General features: G+C 35.0%; 1 protein-coding gene across 1 annotated transcript in view; it reads right to left on the reverse strand.

Moving 5' to 3' along the window:
- Nucleotides 1-22,006, reverse strand: part of GNAI1 (guanine nucleotide binding protein (G protein), alpha inhibiting activity polypeptide 1) — a 145,977-nt gene that overhangs the window by 81,906 nt on the left and 42,065 nt on the right. The window lies entirely within an intron of this gene.

Below are 22,006 nucleotides of genomic sequence, written 5' to 3' on the forward strand. Positions count from 1 at the left end.
TCTCTTGAATATTATGATTTTTTAAAATTTGCAAAGCTAAAAAGCATTCAGAAATAAAAATCCTTAATGGAAATAAAACCCAAGAAGACAGGAATCACACTTAATACTATTTTGCAGTTTCACCATTAATCCAAAGGACAAAAAGAAAAGCATCACAAGGTAGCTCACCATAAGGGCAGGCTTGATTAACTTGCTCGAAATAGACATAGTTTTCATCCAAGTCTGGATTAGATCATACCAAGTACTGTGTGATTTCACTTGGAAATGCCACAAACTACAAGTAGCCATGTGCCTAAGCCACATGCAGAAATTGTGCCCATTCCATTTCATTCTCCTTTTTTTCCTAGACTATTTTTACATATTAAAAGCAAAGAGAAATGTTGCAAATTTAACAGCAATAGGAAAATACTTTTAAAATTCTCCCTTGAATTTGTGTACTTTACAAATAACTTTATACTTTACTTGCGAACAAATGTCTTATTCTGTATCTTTCTTGGCAATGGAGCAAACTTTATGTCATGTTCAATTATGTCTTCATTTAATTGAGATGATTGATTATATGCTTAGATGAGGAAAGCATTTCTTTTTGAAATAAGCAGATTTAGGGCCCTCCCTGGTGGCGCAGCGGGTTAAAGCGCAGCACTAAGAAGCTAAAAGCCTCCTCAGTTGAGTTTGATCCCCACCAGCCCAGGAGGTGATCGACATGGCAAGCAGTCTGCTCTCCTCAGCAGTGTACTTCCTCTATCTGCCTGTTCTGCCCCCCACTCCATCTCTGGTGAATCCTCTCACTGCTCCTGCACCTCTGGCCTGTACCCCAGTTCTGTATGAATAAATAAATCTTTAAAAAAAAAAGAAAGAAATAAGCAAATTTACATAATATATTTCAGAAGTTAACTTGTATTTGACTCTTCTTGACATTTGTATCAGAAACTTCCAGTTTATCTTTAGGAACTACATACAGAGTTTTTAAAACAATGCTTTGGTGTTCACTTTTTGGAAATGAGGTCCTGTTACCAAAATGAAATCAAATAAAATTTCCATAGAGCTATTTTTTTAAACCTAAAAAGCAAGTACTTAAGCAGATAAAGTAAAAGTCTGCCTCTTAAAGCCACATCCTCAATGCATATCTTTTAGAGGAAGCACTATTTTTTTTTTTAATCGAAACAGGATACTTAGGAGGCTTCAGAGATAAAATAGCCAAACCCACCAGTCTCTTAGCATCTGAAACCACAATCTGTACCTATCATTATTGTTTTGTAAATGAACTAAAAATAAAAGATTGATGGGCTGTGTGAAATCCATAATTTCTATTAAAGATCTACTAAAAAGCCATGTGTTAGGGATATTTGATGTTATTCAATGATTCCTCTCCATGTTGTTTTAAAAGACACTCTTAGTCATTTTAATCCTATTTTGACTTTGAAGTAAAATAATGCTTCCAAGCTTATTGAGTTTAGTATCTAGCTTAATTTATTTTTTTCTAAGAAAATTCTCCAGGCTCTCACCCACCATATTTACACATCCACCAGCATCTGTATCCATTAGCTCTACTAACTGCATTTGTTTTAATTTTCCTTATGGAGAGAGCTGATCCTTCCTTCCACTGGTATTCTTGAGACCTTTTTATAACCAACTAATGGTCATTATCCCAACATTTCACCTCTGTCTCCTGCTTTATTAGCTTTTCACTTTCTCAGAACATCATCAATGGACAAATACATTCTTATATCCCAAATCTTAAACAATGAAGACTAATGTTTTCTACTGAATCCACCATCTTTACTAGTACCACACTATTTCTTAGTTCTCCTCTGCAGAAAAGAAACAACAAAGGCTTCCATTCACTGCCTTCTTGAAGTCTCCACTAGTAGAGCTAATCACCGTCTCACATTTACTGTACCTAATGTGGAACATCTGCTCCTCACCTCAGCAGAATTTCCACACCATTTGTCTCATCTCAGCTGATAGCCACACCACTCTTAATTGTTCACTGCAAATTCCTAGAGTTACCACAGATATTCTCTCTCACACAGCACATCCATTTGTAAGCAATTTCATTTCCCTATTCATTTTTTTTTCTTTTTTCAATATTATTTTATCCACTTTGTTGCTCAAAGAGTTCTAGAGTTATCGGGAGCTGTTTTAGTTGACTCCTATGTCCCTTTAACACTCCCTCATCTGAGTGGTCCTCCCTCCCTTCCCCATTCTTCTCTGTTCTCTCCCTTCCCCCTTCTTTCTGGAGATATCTATGTATATTTATTTTTTTACTTAAAGATTTATTTACTTATGCATACAGAACTGGGGTACAGGCCAGAGGTGCAGGGGTGGTGAGAGGATTCACCAGAGACAGAGTGGGAAGCACAACAGGCCGACTGACTAAGTACTGACTAAGTGCTGAGGAGGGCAGCAGGCAGGTCAGGAGTGGTCTTGTCACACCATGTGGGCCACCTTCCTGGCTGGGAATTGAACTGATGCTGAAGTGGCTTTAGCTTCATAGTGCTATGCTTTAATCTGCTGTGCCACCAGGAAGGGCACTAGAGCTATATTTTTTAAGCCTTAAAAAGTCTTCTTCCTTAATTCTCTTTGCTTTCTTGCACTAGAAGATTCTTCAGATTCATTTTGTATATTTCTGTTCCCTAGTCCTACTGTCAGCCATTTTGCTGGAGTCCTGATTCCATTTATTAAATATTAGCACTATTAAATGCTGAAATCTGGGTGGAGCTGCATTTGTGGCTATTGAGAACTTATGTATGCAAACCAAACTGTACATATGCAAGTAATTCATTTCTTTTTATTGCAGAATAATATTCCACCATATGGCTATATTGTGTTTTATAAATCAGTTGTTTCTACTTTTTGGCCATTATGAATAATGCTGCTATGAACATTAGTGTGCATTTTTTTTCCTTTTTTATCTTTTGACTCTCTTCACACATTTCTCCCTTCCCCACCCCAATTCTAGCAACTATTTATCTATCTGTCCTCTTTACTCATGAGCTTAGGTATTCTTTTTTCCAGATTCTACATAAAGACAGATTATATGGTATTTGTCTTGCTCTTACTTATATTTTGTGTGGATAATATCTTCATTTATTCAATGATGGATGGATACTTAAACTGGCTTCTGAAAATAATACTGCAGTGCACACTGGTGTACAGACCTCTCTGAGTTAGTGTTTTCATTTTCTTGGTTAAGTAAGTAGAAGTGAAAATACTAGATCATACAGTATTCCTATTTTCATTTTTAAGGGGTTTCTGTATTCTTTCATATAGTGACTACTCCAATTTATAGCTAACCCCAACAGTTAAAAAGGATTTTACAAGGTTTTTTCCCTGTTAAAACACGAGACATGATTTTGCTTTCTAACTTTACAGAAAGTCGAGAGTTCACCCGTACTCCTTCATGTCACTCCCTGAAAGCAAAGCTGTTTGTATGCATATCAGTTAACTTTCATACTAGTTTTAGGGCTGTGTTCATTGTCCAAAACTAATGGTAATAGATATTGTAATTTGAATATTAATATCCCTCCCTGCGTAAGAAAATATATTTATTGTCTTTCTCCTGTTTTTCAACTTTTCCCTATCTCTATCTCTTGTACCGTTATCTGTATATCATCTTTCTCTTTTCTGCTCCCCTGTATTTTCAACTTTCTTAGCTCTACCTGCTCTTTGTTTTTCAGACTCTGCCTTCTGAATATAAACTAGTCTAGTCTTTTGTTCAAAAACTAATAACCATTCCTTCCTCTCAAAAACAAACTCTTTGCCCAAGCAGAGCACTCTGCACATATCCATCTCTAATTCGATAATCAGCATATTGCAATTTGGCCTCTGCTTATAGAAATCCTCAGAACACTACAGATGTCAATAACACTCTACACAAAACAATGCCAGATAATCTAACTCAGAGCCTGTGGCATTTGATAGAATTGACTTTTCCCTTCTTGAAAATCTTCCTCCATTGACTTGTCTTTTTGTTTGAGTGTTTGTTTCTACAATGCCTTCTCTCTTTCACTACTGTGAAACTAAAAATATTTCAGTAAAATTATATGCAGAGCTGCACACATTTGTAGGTACAAAAGAAAAAAATGAATGCCAATCTGATTATAGAGAACACAGCATCAAATTGCACAGACCCTAAAATTATATATGAAAAGCAGTTATTATCTACACTTCTAATTAGCTAAATACATAAAACTATAATTTTATCTTTAGTTATCACCATAGGAAAAAGTATTTTGTTTTACTCACTTATGATTGGGTACTTGAACTGACCTGGTCACCAAGGAAAGTTCAATACTAACTCTTCTAACACTGTATGATTATAAAGACTAGGTGCTAAATTCTGAATTGAGTTTTATGTTTCTCAAAAAAGCTTTAAAATGTTACGGTATGTGAGAAGTTTTGAAAAGGTTGACAGTCTTTCTGATTTTGCTGAATTTTACCTCCTTTTAATGGGGGAAACAGATTGTTTTCACAGAGCTGCTATAATGAAGTACCAAAAACTGAATAACTTAAAACAATGGAAATTTATTCTCCCAAACTTCTGGAAGCTAGAAGATAGAAATGAGGAATCAGCAGGGCCATATTCCCTTTAAAGGTGTTAGAGTCTTAGAGAAGAATCCTTCCTCACCTCTTCTGGCTTATGCTGACTGACTGTAATTCTTGGTCTTCTCTGGCTCAAAGGTGTATCACTCCAGTTTCTGTCTCTATTTTCACATCCCTTCTCTTGTGTGTGTCTGTGTGTACAAATTTCTCTTATCTTATAAGGACACTAAACATAATGAATTTAGAATCTACCTCATCTAAAGTTGACTACATTCTCTTTCCAAATAAGACTATACTAAGAGTTCCAAAAATACATGCATTTTTGGAGACACTATTAAATCCAGTATAAACAGAAAACCAGAATTAACATTTTATAAAGTAAAAAGGGATTTCCCATTCTTTAAAAAAAAAAGACTGCTATTTTTTACTTTGTTTTTCTTCCTCTGTAAACCTTACTAAAATAATAATAAAGGAATAAAGCACTATTAAAACAATAAAAAGAGATAACAAATGCAAAAAAATTAATTAGAAATATGATAATAGGGATAGTTTTTTTAATTATGAAAGTACTCTAATATTCTTAAAAAGGTATAAAGAATAGGATCTGTGAAAAGAAAAAAAAATCAGAGAAAATATGATAGAAATTAATAATATGATAAAAAAGCCAAAAGATAAATCCCGGGGACAAAAGTAAAATGAAAACAAACAAATAAAAGAAAAAACAAAACAACAACAACAAAACAGGCAGAAAGTATTGAAAAGAAAATAAACAAGTAAGTCCTTTAATAAGGGTTATGGAAAGAAAGGTGCTAGAGAAGAAAATGAACTGTCTCTTGAAAGAAAATATTGTTTTACACTTGAGGGATATAAATATCCAAATTGAAGATGCCTAGTACAAATGACATAGGAAAAAAAAAATACTCCACAGTGCACATGAAATACAAAATTTCAAAACAACAGGTATAAAGTGTAAAACTTGAGGCTTCCAGTGAATTTTGCTTGTGTGTATATGTGTATAGATGTGTGTTTTCAGGAATCTTCTTGATCTTTGATATATATAACTGTGACTTTTTTTAAATTTGAGAAGGTAATCATATCTGGTTCTTTTCAAAATTGATTTTGTCAGTTTACAACCTGGGATACAGTCAAAGTAAAATACTTTTGTTTTCAGGGTCTTTATAGACAAGGTATAAACCCATAATTTTTTTCCTAGTTGTTTCTAAGAAATGGAAGCAATTTTAGAATAGGCCAGTTGAGAACATGTTGAACAGTCAGGTCTTGAAGTGGTTGTGAACCTACAAAGATATTGGCTTCTTCCCAAAAGAATGACTGTCCTGTGTACAAGTGTTTGTTTGCTCTTGTATAATTGCAATAGTTCCATTCTCAAAATACAGTCTTCTTTTATTGCCCATATTTCAAAATGCGGTTTTCTTCAATGCTTTACTTTACTATTCTGATTCCAATAGCCTGGCTGTAGTCTAAACTTGGCTGAACTTTGGGTACAAAACTTGCCATAACCAGTTTAGTGAAGGCAGGCAAGGAGGAGAGCTGCTCTCTCTGTCCTTGTCCACTTCAGTTCTTGGGATATTTATAGCTACTAGATAATACTTATGTCATCTAGTCCAATCAAAAGGCATCATAGCTTCCAGTCTATTCCCCAGAAAGGACAGAAACTCTTCCATGTCCATACTGTGTTCTGGGTTGGGCTGCTGGGGTAACAAGATGCTTATAATAGTTTATATTCTAAATTGACAGCAACTACCAAACAAACAAACAAACAAAAAATAAAAACATAGAGAATGTTTTTTTACAAAATGTTAAAGATCCTTTTAAAGGAAGGGAGGCAAGCTTGTGTGTATGGTCAAATTGGCCCTCATGTTCACATAGTTAGTCAATCTACAGAATTACTGTCTATCTGTTATATGCCAAGAGCACACTTTCATCAGAATTCTTAGTGATTATAAGGATCTTGGGAAATCATTTTATATGAATCACTAGAGATAAATAAATAAAATAAAATAAAAAAGTTTTAATTGGTACTTCCTGAAAACATCATCTCCTTTGAACCAGGCCAATTTGGGAGAAAGAACCCCCCTCCCCATCAAAGGGTGAAAATCCATCTAATAAGTGCAATTAACCATGGGGAACCACTACCACAGTCGAATAAGCCTTCATCTTCTGGTTTTTATCGAAACTGTTAAGCACATATTGTAAGAGTATTTATCAAAATAATTTATATTATTAAAGACAAGGTTTATACCATAATTTTGCTAAGATTATATTGTTCGTCTATTAAGAGTTGTGGTAAATAAAGCTTAGTGACATTGTTCAGGAAACAATGTCACCAAATTACTGATTCTAAATCAATGATTTACTTCTATAAACTAAGGAATTTTCTGGGTACAATGAAGATACAGTGACAGACCTACTCACAGTTTCTTTTCATGGACTCCCTCGAATCAGTGTTCTTATGCTATGGCAATATTACTTTGAAAGTTTAAAAAATATTTTTAATCATATTGGTATGATTTATCAAATCAAAGTTTATTGTCAGCATCAGTTTTGAAAAACCCTTTAATCAAAAGAGACAACTGATAGATACCTGAGATTTAAGTGTTAAATGATCTGTGTTAGGCAGCTTCTAGGGCTATCAGTGCCATTGTGTAAATGTCTTTCTGGAGTGTGGGATGGTTTAATGACAAACTGTAATATTCAAAATATGGAAGAATAATAGCATGCCCTTTCTAACACTGGGTTAAAGACAACTGGGTTTCTTTCTTGGATATGCCATTTATGAGTTTTTCACAAGACAGTGGCACCTAGTGGCCTATAAAATTTCTCCCCCTAGCTATTTCTTATCTGTGGTTAGTCGGAATGCAACATTAGTAGCCTATAGCTAATTTCTTAGGATTTCCTGCTTTACAGATCAAAACTTTTGAAATATTAAATTGATCTTTTATTTAGCAATTGTGTATTTGGTCTAATGTCCACAGTGCTATTCTTTTTACTGAAGAAGCTATTTTAATAAGGATTGTTTTATATTGATAGTATAATGAATTCCTGTTATTAAAATATATACAGGAGTGGGTTTAAAATATAAAAGGGATTTGAAGACAGGATGAATTAGTAGCATATCCAATGAAGAGAGAGACAGGGAAAACTAGTGTTTTTGAAAGGTCTCCCTTGTACTTTATACTTCATACTTTTATGTATATTACCAGTTACTCATCCCCACAAATATAAGAATTTGATGCTGGCCCCACTTGACAGAAAAAGAACTTAAAAATCAAAGAATGTTTTCCAAACATTACCAATTAAGCAGCTGAAGAGTTAGAAATAGGCCAAACTGTATTGCCTTTAAAATATATGCTTTTCTTCCAAAATTACATCAGAATTCTTCAAAAATTATAAAAGGAACTGTAGTTTTATCAGATTTCTGTCTTGTGCAGTTAAGTAAACAATGGGACCACTAATAAAAGTATGCAATATTGTTTAGAAATAAAAGATGATGTGTGAAGGTTTGAATATGACAAGTTTAAGGTATCAATGACTTATCTAATCAGCTATATATAGTAGGCATTTGTGCAAACAGTTCTGGAGATCAAAAATACATCTTTTGGATGTCAATAAATAGAGTCATTCACCTAAGATTTCAGTGAGAAGGAACAGAATGAGAAAAAGTAGAAGACCTAGTCAAAAACACAGAGGTTAATCTTTGACAGGGCAAAATGACTCATAACGGACATCAGACTAATTAAGTAGATAGGACAATCAAAAGAAATTATTTTCACAGATGGTAGGATAGAATAATTTCAGAAGGCCTTAATAGTTCATAGGGGAAAATACTGTAGTACATTCAAGAATCATTAAAACTGAAATGCTTTCCTTGGCCTGGAAATTAGGTCATCAGAGGCCCTGGTATGAAGCAGTTCACTGGAATGGTGAAGGCAGAAGAGTATTGGAATTTATAAATATCAATCATTCAAAAAGCTTGACCATGAAAGGAAAAACAATTAGAGGGAAATAAAGGATCACAGAAGATATCATATTTTTAGATAAGAATGCCGTTAAGTATTATTTTATTTGTAGCTAATTTTTGTCAGATTGTACTGCTTATACTATTAAACTGTACTATTTAGCAGACATTGTGCTAGCACTTTACAAAAATACTGGAGCACTGATGAGCTATCTTCAGTTTGAAGAAAAGTCAAGAATAGAAATTTAAGACACTTGTCTAATGAACTAGTTTGAAGACTTAAGAGCAAGGATTTAAACCCAAACAGTTTGACTCAAGAGTCTTTATACTTAACTACTGCCTCTTGTGAAAATATAAGGAGAGGCAGAGACTGAAGATCTTGGATGGAGAAGACAAAGTAGAAGTAGGGAAAGTTTTGAGTGTGGGAAGGGTCCCATTCTCGCCAGATATGGAGTCTTTCCTGCAGTTCCAGTGGCAGAGGTTTGTCAAGCAGGGGTTCCAATGTAATTAGAAAACATTTTTGTTATTTTTCCACACAAAAGTTGTAACATAAATAAATATTTAAAGTAACGTGAATTTTTTCAGTTTTATTTCATAAGCCAGCTTTTTTCCTTTTGTCAAAAATATTACATTTACATATTAAATACTGACAAATATTACAGATGGTTTTACATTTTCTGTTCTGTCTGATTCATCTGTTCATGTACTAAATTTTGCCATACTAGTTACGGTAGCTTTATTTTTATATTTGTCCATTAAAACAAACAGCGTGCATCTACTATGTTCTTGGAATATTATTTGAGTACTCATGGTGACTAAGACATATAAAATTAGATCTTGCCAGCCCTCCTAAAGAGTATGGTTATGTTCTAATACAACTGGATTTAGCCCAAAAGCTATAGTTGACCACCCCTCTATAACTTCAAGGAAACAGAACAATTAATACTAAAACTTATATGAAACCAAAAGTTAGCAATGAGTCAAAGCAATCTTGAAAAAGTAAAGAGTAAAGTTATCATTCTTGCCTATGTCAAACTGTACAGCACTGAGCCCCTGCCATTAGATCATCACAGGTTGGCATCTCACCAAGATGCAGCAGGAACTTCACTGACTCTTGGGTAAGCAAGCAAGAAGAGGCAGATTTGTTTATTAAAGAGAAAGGAACAGAAATATACTGGGACTCCCAGGCCTGTGGAACCAAGCCAGGGAGGGGCAAGGAAGCCATGGTGGGCTTGCATATACAAAGCTTAGAATATCTAGGGCTATTCAAACTGTTTTCCCCCTCCATTTTCACATCTCATCATCCTGTTTTGTGACTGGCTCTGTTTCTTCATGGCCATGCTCCCCCAGGTACGAGAGCCCATTTTCCCAGCTCTTATCTAGAGTTTACCTCTTCTGTCCAAGATCTTATTTTCTCATGTTTTACTGTCTTTCTTTTAGTCCTCCTTGATTTTTTACTTCATCTCTGGAGTATATTTGGTTAGATCTGTTCTTATCTTAGAAGCCTGTTTAACTCTCCTGAAGTCCCTGCTACTGCTTGGTAACCCTCACTTGTCAGGATTCACCCTCATGTTCACTGTAGCACCATTTCCAATGACCAAGATAAGGAAACAATCTAAGGGCCAACGATGGATGTTGGATAAAAGATATGAGATGTGATATATTTATTATTCCATTACAAAAAAAGATGAACTCTTGGCTTTTGCGAGACCATGGATGGACCTGGAGGGTTTTCTAGTAAGTGAAATAAATCAGAAGGGAAAAGACAAATATGAGATGACTTCACTCAAATGTGGAATATAAATAAAACCAAGGCACAGACAAAATAAGCCCTTGTACTATGGGGTACAACTAACTTTATCAGAGATAGGGAGAGAGCAGGACCGAAGCACGGAAGGGATCTAACTGACTGGTGGGTGGCTGTTGGTGCTCTGGTGGTGGACATGCTGTGGTAACACACATTTGAAGAGGTGTGAACCTGTACTTATAAAACACATATGATTTTGTAAATCATTGCTTTCTCATTAAAAAATAAAATTAAAAAAACTACTTTATTCTTTTTTTAATATGTTTATTTTTACATCATTTTGTACATTTTTTTTTCCATCTCAATTGTAATCCCCTTGGATTTCCCATCACCGAGTCACCCGTGTGCCATCACCATAGTCCTGTGCACTTCCCTCCCCCCACCCCCATTTTTGATCCCATTCCCCACTCCACCCCCACAAAATGTCTCTGGTATATGGCTGTTCATTATTCTTATTATTTTCTCGCCTGGTCCATTATACTCCTGCTATGAGTGAAACCATCTGGTATTTTTCTTTTTCTTTCTCGCTTATGTCACTAAGCATGATCTTTTCCAGCTCCATCCAAGTTGCTGCGAAACACATGTGTTTCTTTTTTCTTTTCTTTTCTTTTTTGGTTGCTGAGTAATATTCCATTGTATATATATACCACATCTTTTTAATCCAGACATCTACTTTTGGGCATTTGGGCTGCCTCCATGTTTTTCCAATTGTGAATAAAGCAGCAATAAACATGGGGGTACAGGTATCTTTTTGTATCAGTGTTTTTGTGTCTTTTGGGTAGATATCTAGGAGTGGGATTGCTGGGTTGTAGGGAAGCTCCATGTTAAGCAGTTTGAGGAACCTCCAAACAGAAAAAAAAACTACTTTATTCTTATGTGAAACAAGACAAGTGTGTTCTTTGGGCTCAGGTTCATAGAGGAAGTAATAATTTAATGAAAGAGTCTATTCTCAGAACACTTCTCTTACTATTTGCTAAATGTTGTTCATTTCATAAAACAGAGTTGAAATAAACATTCAAACTCAGAATGCTTATCTACAGCACATATTTTTAAGTAATTCATGTTCATTTTAAGTCCAACATATTTCTCTGCTGCCTCCTCTCTGACTGTGAGGTCAAAGATCTCCTTGGTAAAGCTTTCTTCGTATTTCCTCAGGCAGCATTATTCACTCTATCTTCTTTGTGACCTAGTGATACTGCATTCATGCACACATTTGGAAACAAATTGCTGTAAAGAGCATGAGGTTTAAGTTTCTAGATGAATACTTTACAAGCCGTAGTGAGGATCCCACTTCACTATGTTCACAGGGTTTTGTGTGTTCTGGAAGTTGGTAAATATGATATTTTTTAAAAAAACTGCATTTGGATAAGTCCCATCTCTCTTCATTCTGCCTTCTATTTTGTATCCCTCTAGGGCTTATAACTTCAGGAAGCTGAAGGAATCTGTGGGATCTGGTTAAGGGGATATGTTGAGTGTGGGATCAGTGGGCTATATTGATGCACTTCATAGTCACTTCCAAAGGCAGCCGTGTTACTGCTAGCCTCACAATTTCATGCAAAAATAGCTGCAGCTGACTTTTATGAGTTTAGACCCAATCTTATGAAATGCCCCAAAAATGAAGATCAGATTTTATGGTGGTATGTAGGTATCTTTTGGGGATATGTGGAAAAGGAAGGACTGATGCTTTGCTTTTGGGGCAAAGCAAAGACTCTCCTTTGCTGATACCCTGTTGGTATAGCCAAAATCCTGTGACTGAGGCAGGAAATAGTTAAATGGCCAGTGTACAGAGTGCACTCTTTAATCAACTAGCCCCTAGGCTGCAGAGGCAATGATGGGCCTGTTTTGCTACTCCACTTGTTTTTAAGTCCAGTGCTGCTTCCACCCTTTCAGTTAGTAATCTCTAATAAAAATGCCGTATCTCATTCTCTGACTTAGTTTCTTCTTATATAATCAGTTTGTGGAAATCATTTACCTTGGAAAATGTTCTTGCAAATGATTTCCAGAAAATGTTAAAATCTTGATTCCCTATATGAATATAAAAGTGAACATATGTTGAAGAACTTATTTTACTTGCGATATGAGGCAGAGCCTACAACTAATTCAAAGTCAAAACAATACAAATGAATATGGAATGAAGGTATGTAAGTGGTTAAAAAAGAAACTTAGATTTTTCTAGGATGGGAAAATCAATGACCACTTCTAGAAGGAGACAGAAGCTATAATCAGTTTCCTAAAGTTTACAAAGCATTGCAAATGCTTCAAAGATAGTAATACGGCTGGAAGAGTTTACTTCAGGAGATGCATGGTTTTTATTAAATGTATTTTATGATACATCTCTTACTTGTAAAAGTACTTTTCATTCTACTTTCCTTTTACTTTCAAAAGAAATAACAGATGAAGTTTTCTCAACAAATTCTATTAGACTTTCAGTATATGCACAGATAAAAATGGCTTTTAACTTTCAAGCATTCATGAATAAATAATTAGAAAATGTCAACAACCTTAGGTGGCTATAAATTATGCCCTACAACTAAAAATCAAACACAATATTTAGTCAAATATTTGTTTTGTTATTCAATAATATAATTCATAATAGAAAATATAGAGTATGCACACACACTCTATAATAATATTGTCAATATGCTAGCAACCTAGAAAGGAAGTTTAGAAATGTACAAAACGATGTCTGACTGGATGTCTGTTCAGGCCCGTTTGTTTCTCACTACAGTGCTACAAATTCACAAATTAGACCAGGTTATCTGGTGAGTTTTCTGCCTTTAAGTTCCAGTTAGAAGTATAAATTCTGACATAATTAAAACTTTTAGAAAAAAATGTAAAGTCTTGGAAATTTGATGAGCTTAAAATTAAATTTTGGAAGATGGGAAATTGTTCATACTGAGTGTTTTATTAATATTTTGTAATGTTAATGCTTAAATTTTTTCAATTCAAATGTTTGAAGTGTGACAAAAGATTTTAAATGATTGATGTGAGTAATTTTAAATGATGTGTTTGATATTTTAAGGGTGCTATTTATTCCTCACAATCCAGTGATGTGTATGCGTGGTTATTTGTACAATTCTTTCACATTGAGTGAAAGAATAGAGTTCTTTGTATTCAAGAAGATATTTGGGAGCCTGGTCTAAAGATACAAAATTGCTTTCAGGAAAACACTGAGAGAAAACAGGCTGTATTGTTCTTCTTCAAAGAGCACAAAAGGCAATCAAACAAGTGAACTAGAATATGGTAATTATTGAGAATGTTGATGGTACCCTTAAAAAGATTAAGCCACAGAAGAAAAATGCTTTTCTGGGGATGAAATTTCTGAAAAATCTATTAAGGGGAGTGGGGAGAGGGTGGTAAATTTCTGCTTCTATCTTGTAGGATACACTTATTTAATCTATAAAAAATCATGTTTTTTGGCTTAGCTTATAGATCATGGAATGTACAATTGATTACTGGGGAGATAACAAATAGACATGAGGAAAAGGGTACAAAAACAAATACAAGTAAAATGAAGATATAAAGGTACTATTTTCCAGAAAAGCTCTGATGCATCAGGATTTAAAGAAGCAGAAGTCTGTGTTTCCAATTAGTTTACAAGACAGACTCCAACAATGAAGACAGATTAAAGATTCAGAAAATAAATGGTCTTGATGTTAACTCCCTCGTGGTTATTTTTCTCCTTGAATCTCTTTGGAGATCAGGTGAATAAAAACTAATCTTTGTATTCATGTTTTTGTAACTTTTAAATGAATTTCTTTATGGCTTCTCAGATACTGATGACTAAAGGCACCACTCAGAAAACTAGATTTGGAAAGCAACCATTATGCTTAAGTATTATATGTATTTTTAGCTAGTCATCTAAAAAGTATATGCATTTATTTTTGCATACAAGAACTGGGATACAGGTCAGAGGTTGGGGGGCAGTTGCTGTATATATGTGAGAGGATTCACCAGAGAGAGAGTGGGGAGAAGGAGAGGGCCACTGCTGAGGGGAGCAGCAGGTGGGCCAGGAGAGGTCTCCACGCCATGTGAGTCACTTCCCTGGCTGGGAATATAACTTGTGCTGCAGTGGCTTGAGATAGCTTCATCGTGCTGTGCTTTAACCCATTGCACCACCAGGGAGGACCCTCGCCAGTCCAAGCAATCATATTAGAATTTATACTTTTCCTTTTTTTTTTTTAAAGATTTATTTATTTATGCATTGCAGAACTGGGGTAAAGGCCAGAGGTTCAGGGGCGGTGAGAGGATTCACGATAGACAGTGGGGAGCCGAACAGGCCGACTGATGAGGAACATTGTTGAAGGGAGCAGCGGGTGGGTCAGGAGGGGTCTGTCATGCCATGTGGATCACCTCTGGGGCAGGCGGGGATCGAACTCATGCAGAAGTGGCTTAAGCTTCTTAGTGCTGTGATTTAACCCGCTGTGCCACTAGGGAGGGCCTATACATTTAGTTTTAGAATGTGCTGTAACTTTTGATGGTATGTGAAAGTACTCTGACATTGGTCTCAGATGACACATGCATTTCCATTGACTGGTACCAACAAAAATACCAAGGCAATTCTCTACTGGGTTATAATATTTCAAATTGTCCTGATTCTTTTTACTTTTTGAAATTTTCTATTTTTTGTTAAATTAAGTAATATTGATTTACATTGTTACTGTGATAGAAGTGTCATTCCCCCACTTTCAGTATTGCTAACCGTGCACCCACCACAAAAACAGCCATAGTTCTCCAACATAGTCTATTGTGCTCCCTCCCCTTTATGCTCATCCCTTCCCTCCCTTTCTGGTCACCTCACTTCTATAGTCTTTTCTCAAAGGTTAGAATTCACGTTGGTTTTATCTGACTGTTTGGTTTCTCTGTATTCTGCATATAAAGGACATCATCCATTCAAGCATTTACCTTTCTCCTTCTGACTTAGTGCTTAGAATAATCCCTTGCAACTCCATCCAGATTACTGCAAGTAGCAGGAATTATTTTTTTTTTTGGATGCTTGGTAGTATTCCTTTATGTATACACCATATCTTTTTGATATACTCATTGGTCACACAAGGTAAAATCAGAAATTCCTTCTACTCACTAATCATGATTACTAACATTTCCAGAATATGTATAGAATATGAGGAAGGAGAATTTTTACATCAGTATTTGGCAAGTATATTAGGGAAAGGTAAAATAAGGGGAGATGCCTACACAGACACAGACAGGCAGAGAGCTGTGGGATAAGAATTTTTAGGTGCACACATATGGATACTATAAGAATAATAAATGTCCCTATTTCACATGGTATATTTATAAAGTAATTAATTATATTACGGGAATTCCTATCAGCCCTTTAAATTTACTCAGTGGGATCATGTCCTTCCTTGTACATGGGTACACATTTAAATGAACTAATGCTTCTTTTTATTTTTGATAATTAAAATCCCTATAGGCATTTTCCAATTCAATTTAAAAATTAAGCAAAAATTGATTTTAAGTAGTGATCTCTTCCTTCTGTTGATTTCTTGTCATTTTAGTACTGTGTCTGTTGTAAATAACTCTGCTTCCTTCATTCAAAGAATCATTTTCAGCATCTCTCTATAATAATCAATGTATTCGGCCTAAGTGTGGTATGGCAAACTAGACACATGTGACCTTTTCTTTCAGGGAGTTCCCAGTCTCACTGGGGGATAAGGATAAGAGAGATGTAAAATAGACAAATAGGAAAAAATAAATGTCATGAAATACACACATAAAGAAATACGTAAATAGGTATGATTGACCTTCTATGGGAATAGCCATACTCAAAGGGTAATCTCTGCACCTATTCCTATCCCAGCTTTGTGGAAACAACATTACCTAAACTGCATAATACTATGAAAAATGGGCTCTTTAATTTAACTAGGTTTTGCAGGAAATTTGAGAATAGCACGAATACATCATTTGTAATGAATAACAAGTGATCTTAGGACCAAGAAGACAAATGTTTTATGCAGAAGTCCTATGCACAGAGCAAGAACAAGTTTTTCCCACCATGAAGCTGCAGGCATTTCTATGTATTACAGTCCAGGCCCAAGTTCCTTTTGGCCAAAATCCAGTGTCTGGGATGAATGAGAGTAGGTTTAACAAGGTCCTTTCATCGCTCAATCTATCCTTTGAGGGAATTCTTGGGTGCAAACACATAGATGTCTCAAGAACAAATATTGGTTTCATCTGATCAATATACATTGATTGACTATATCCAAATTTAAGTAGAGAATATTTTTAAAATATTAAGGGACACATATGTTGTACATTTATTTGTGGATTCAAACCATCTTATATGAAAGCAGTTCACTGATGATCACGATTTACAAAAACACCACACAGGGAGTTACTTTATCATTCCTTTCCTGCAGGGTCTCTACAAAGGGTCATTTTCAAGTGCACATTAAAAAGAACATCCTAAAAGATATTTCAATATCCACTATGAAAAACAAAACTACTCAGTTTGGGCTCTCCCTAGGGTTGCAACGGGTTACAGCACAGCACTGAGAAGCTAGCCACAGTGGCCTTAGCCCCAGTGGCCTTAGCCCCAGTTCAGTCCCCAGCCAGGGAGGTGACTCACATGGCACAGCAGACCTCTCCTGGGTGGCTTGCTGCTCCCCTCAGCAGGGTACTTTCTAGGTCTGCCTGTTCTGCTCCCTAATGTGCCTCTGGTGAATCCTCTCACTGCCCCTGCACCTCTGGTCTACACCCCAGTTCTATATACATACATACATACATAAATCTAAAAAAAAAAAACAAAAACAAACAAAACTACTCAATTCCTCCAATCACTCTCTTCTACTTCAGACCCATCAGGCTCTAGATTAAATCTGTTTGACTATATACACAACTGAGTCATTTAGGACCAACATTCTTTTTATTTTTGTGCCCTAGAACTTAGTGTTTAGCTGCAATGTTTTATAATAGCTTGAGTGAAGGATGAAGGGAGAGCCAGTAACTTAACCAATCAAAAGCTCAATTTTACCATCTATAAATTTTCCAACTCCCTGTTTGGAAAGGTGTGAGAATGTTTAACACATTGAACATGCTGTTGTTGGTATATAATCTGAATCTGATAAGACATGGGTTCTAATAAGGAAATCAACCTGGGAAAGGTACAGAATTCAGTAAAGTGATTACTTATATTGAAGAAACCCAACAGACATGATCCCAAATGTGACTCTACTGAGGTCTGTAGGAAATATCATTATAACTAAAGTTATCCACAGACATGTTCCTTGTTATGGGGCTCTAGCTAGTTTTTACTGATTGCTTAGCAATGGGTTCATTTTTTTTATAAGAGATAAAAGACATCTAAGCTGTTTAAAGATGGCCTTATAAAAATAGACTTTCACTAGCAAATAAGACTCAGATCTATCCAGGTCTATCACAATTCTTCAAAATTTTAGACTGCTTTAGTGGACATATGGAATACCACAGATGGTAATATATTAGTGATATGTGGATGCTTTTTAAAATATCTGTTGACAAGAGGAATATTTCTTTATATTTTTTTTCTTTTACTTCTTACCCCATCCCAACATTCTCTTAGAGTGCTTTGGGATAATTCTACTGTGTACATGGGCATAAAATTATTCATAGAACCAAAAGGTAAAAACAACCCAGCAACAGAAGAATGGATAAACAAAAGGTGGTGCAGACATAAAATGGAATATTACATAGTCATTAAAAGGAATGGAGTTCTGATATATTCAACAACATGGATGAACCTCATATTCATTATGCTAAGTGAAATAACCCAGGGAAAATATTGTTTGATTCTACTTACATGCTATATCTATAATAGACAAATCTCAGGAGATAGTAGATTAGAACTTGCCAGGGATTGGAGGGAGGGGGGATTGGAGAGTGATTACTTAATAGTTAGTCTCCATTTGGAATCATGAAAGAATTTTGAGAACAAAATTCTTGAAAATAGTGGCAGTAGTTGTATAACATTGTGAATATAATTCCCCTGAGCTGTACACTAAAGAAACACTGAGTTGAATATTAAAAAGGGAAATTATATTCTATAAATATTTATTTAAATTGATTAGTAATCTAATGTAACATAAAAATGCTTTAGAAATATCTAGGATAAAAATATGGCTAACTATGTGATAGTTACACAGTGATGTTAATAAATTTAATGACACTGAATTTTATACTAAAATGACTGAAATGGTAAATATTTTGTTATGCCTATTTTATTATAACGTTAAGGAATAGATTACTGGTATAGAAATAATAGATTCATGTATAACTATAATTTGCTAAATAAATAATGAAGCCCATTTTAAATTATTAAATATTGAGTTAGTTCATGAAGGGTAGATAATTGATAGAGGGCCTCAATTTCCCCCTTCCTTCTCTTTGTCTCCAGCCAGCTCTCTTCAACCGCCTCTATTTTTTTCACTGTGTCCCCAAGATAAAGCAGTGGGTTTCTTTTTTAGACTTAATGTTGAATTAGTTGAATTATTTGTATGCCCCTGGGTGGGAGGGAGGAGTGAGACATAAGGTGAGAGGTTCCTTTGAAGTTCTAGGAAATTTTTAACTGGTATATGCCATAATAACCAAAACAGATTTAAATGCTAATGCTTTGGCTCATTGATAGCTACAGGGACCATGTTTACATTTTGGGATGTAAAGAAAAAGATATGTTTAATAGAAAACCATGGATTGTCTAGATCCTGAAGGATATCTCTCCTGATTATCTCATTCTGATTTTATGTAATCAGTATTGCACCTGTGTAGATTGTAGATAACTAATAATGCAAGCTAATTCTTGTTCATAGATATTCCTTTCTGTCTGGGTAAAGGTAAAAGTGACTCCATTCTCTCCTCCCATTCTCATGAAAAACCCAGGTTTGCTTTTACCTGCATTTTAACATCAATCTTCCTGACCTATAAATGTGTCTGTGCTTTGAATTCCCATCTGAAATGAATCATCTTATCTGCCTGGTTCTCTTATTGATTATGTGTTAAATAACATCTCAAACACCTGCTCATTTCTATCTTTGTATAAGAATCATGATTTTATCTTTTTCAAAAATTATGTTAACAAGGCTAAATGAAGAAATTTGTTTTCCTTTAGACATAGGGAGCGCAAAAGAGGAAGTTATATTTATCATTTATTCACTTTCAGTAATTTTTTTAATTGAGGATATATTAGTTTATAATATTGTATATGTTTCAGAGTACAGGTTCATACCTCTTGAGGTATATGTTACCACACCACATCTACCACCAAAGTATCAATAACATTCCACAACTTTTATCCAGTCCTGTTTACCACTTAGATAATTCAAATCTACAAGTTTATTCTTTCATTAGGGTTACTGACTTCTGGTATTCTGATAATCTGAGTCATTTCTCAATCAGGAGATATCAGTTGCTTGTGTATATCCAAGTGGTTTTGAATGAAAAGGGTAATGCTTGCTTTCCTATTATTCCATAGTATCTAAAAACTGTCATACCAATGATTCCAGGAAATAATAATGTACATATTCTTGTGACAAGACTAAGAAATATATATTTCTTTATATAAATAGGGAATTGGGGCAAAAGGGTATAAAATATGATATACTGGTATAAACAAGACCAAAACAATGAGAACGGATATTTATATGATAGCACCTTATAATATTATGCATGATACCCTAAGAACTTTTTGCGAGCTGACTTGTTTACATCTCATAATAACTATTTCCTAGATTTTGTGACTGTAGGTTCATAGATAACAAAGTTTTTAAGAAACACATTTGGAATTGGTACCTTGGTCTGCTAGATATCAAAAACACTATGTCCTTTTTCACCGCATCACTTAACCTCATTTTATCTACATATTCTCTTATCTCTCCCTTCTTTTCCCTTCGTCAAAACATCAAATATAAAAATCCGTAAAAGCTGAATATTTTAAGATTTTTAGTTGTTTCGCAATCACACAGCTGTTCTTTAACTTGGAATATTTAACATATGAATGCATATCCTCTTCAGAGTATGTGTGTATAAGTTTATGTATCTCTGTGTGTATATGTATACATAATCTTTCTGGTAAACACAATTGTTGTGAATAGAACCTGGTCTAAGTGATAAAATTAAGATTCTTCACTTAAAAATTGAGAAGCAGAACTTGTATCCATGGTGATACCATCAATGTGCCAACAGCTGGCAAAGCTCACTCAGAAACATCTTGTCAGCCTCTTTCAGAAATGCACATAAAAAGAGAAACAGAATAATGAGAAATCCATTGAAAAGCAACTCATGAGTAATAGAAAATTAAGAAAATATAACCCAACAAGTATTTGTTTCCATATGAAAGTCAGGAAGCAAAGATGAACAAAGTCTGGTTGTCTTCAAAGAGCTAATATTTTCATAGGTGAAAGATGTATAGAAAATTATAGGTGTTATAAATAAAAACAAAGCAGATTGGGGCTTAAATAATTGGTAACACATCTGAGGGGGAGTTGTGGTGAGGTCAGTGAGGAATAATGTGGTTAAGGAGCTTCAGGTGGAGCTTCAAGTGTTGGTCAGTCTGTCAGGAATGTCATATATCTTTACACCTGGCCACCAGCCCCCAACTGACTGGCATGTTTAAGAGTTAAAGTAATTTATTCTGTAAGCATTAATGACCTACATATAGCTAATTCCAATGGGTGTATTTCCATTTTAAATCCCATCTGATGTGCTTGGGGCTATTGATCACTTCCTGCATTTAGAAAGATTTCCTTCTTTTAACTTGACTCCTCAGTATCTGAAAATTCTTATCTCTAGAGCAGCTCTCAAATTTATATGTCTATCACATGTCTCCTCTGAATTCCAGACATCATGACTAAGAGGCTCCACAGGCAAATTAAAACTAATATAACTGAAACTGAAATGAAGTTATGTTCTTTTCCTTCCTCCCCCGTTATAAGCTTGGGATTACTCTGGTGTTCTTTCTCAATGCAAAATAATGTGATCGTCACTAGTTGCTAAAATCAGAAATTCAGGAGTCATTCTTGATATTTCTCCCTCCCTTTTAACTCCAGATCCAGTGCATTCAGGCTCATGTCAGCTATTTCCTCCAAGTCTCTCTCAAGTCCACATCTTCTCTCCCTCCTTCATTATTCTTTAGCCAGAGTAGCTGATGTATGTTCCTTCTTTCTGCCTTGAGGAGTTTCTTTGCCCAGTACATATCATTTGGCATTTCTATACCCTTCACTCCACAATTAAAAGACTATATTGTTTTTAAAATCACAACTCAAATACGACTTTCTTGATGATGACATTCACAAGTCTCCAGATTATATATCCCCTTACTTCATTATACCTTCTTGTAAATCCAATAGTCTTTTGTATCAGTTACCACAATGGTACTGAAAGGTTAATTTTTTAATAATTTAGTTAATTAATCACTGGTAGAATATAAGTTAGTTGAGAGCAAGGACTGACTTGTCCGGTGCTAAAGCATAATAGAATCTAAATATGCATTTGATGAATGAATGAATGAGTTAGAGGTAGGAAGGCTGGAAAAGAGGCAGTCATCTACACTTGTAATGCAGAAATAGTTGGTCTGCAATAGATGGTGACATTTTGAGAAAAGGCAAGAAAATAAAGTTAACAAACACGACTAATTTTTGGATGTTGGGAGATAGGGGAAGAGAGAATTCCTAAGTTTCGAGGTT

This window comes from Condylura cristata, unplaced genomic scaffold (genome assembly GCF_000260355.1).
Source record: "Condylura cristata isolate star-nosed mole 26May11 unplaced genomic scaffold, ConCri1.0 scaffold00005, whole genome shotgun sequence".
Taxonomy (NCBI): domain Eukaryota; kingdom Metazoa; phylum Chordata; class Mammalia; order Eulipotyphla; family Talpidae; genus Condylura; species Condylura cristata.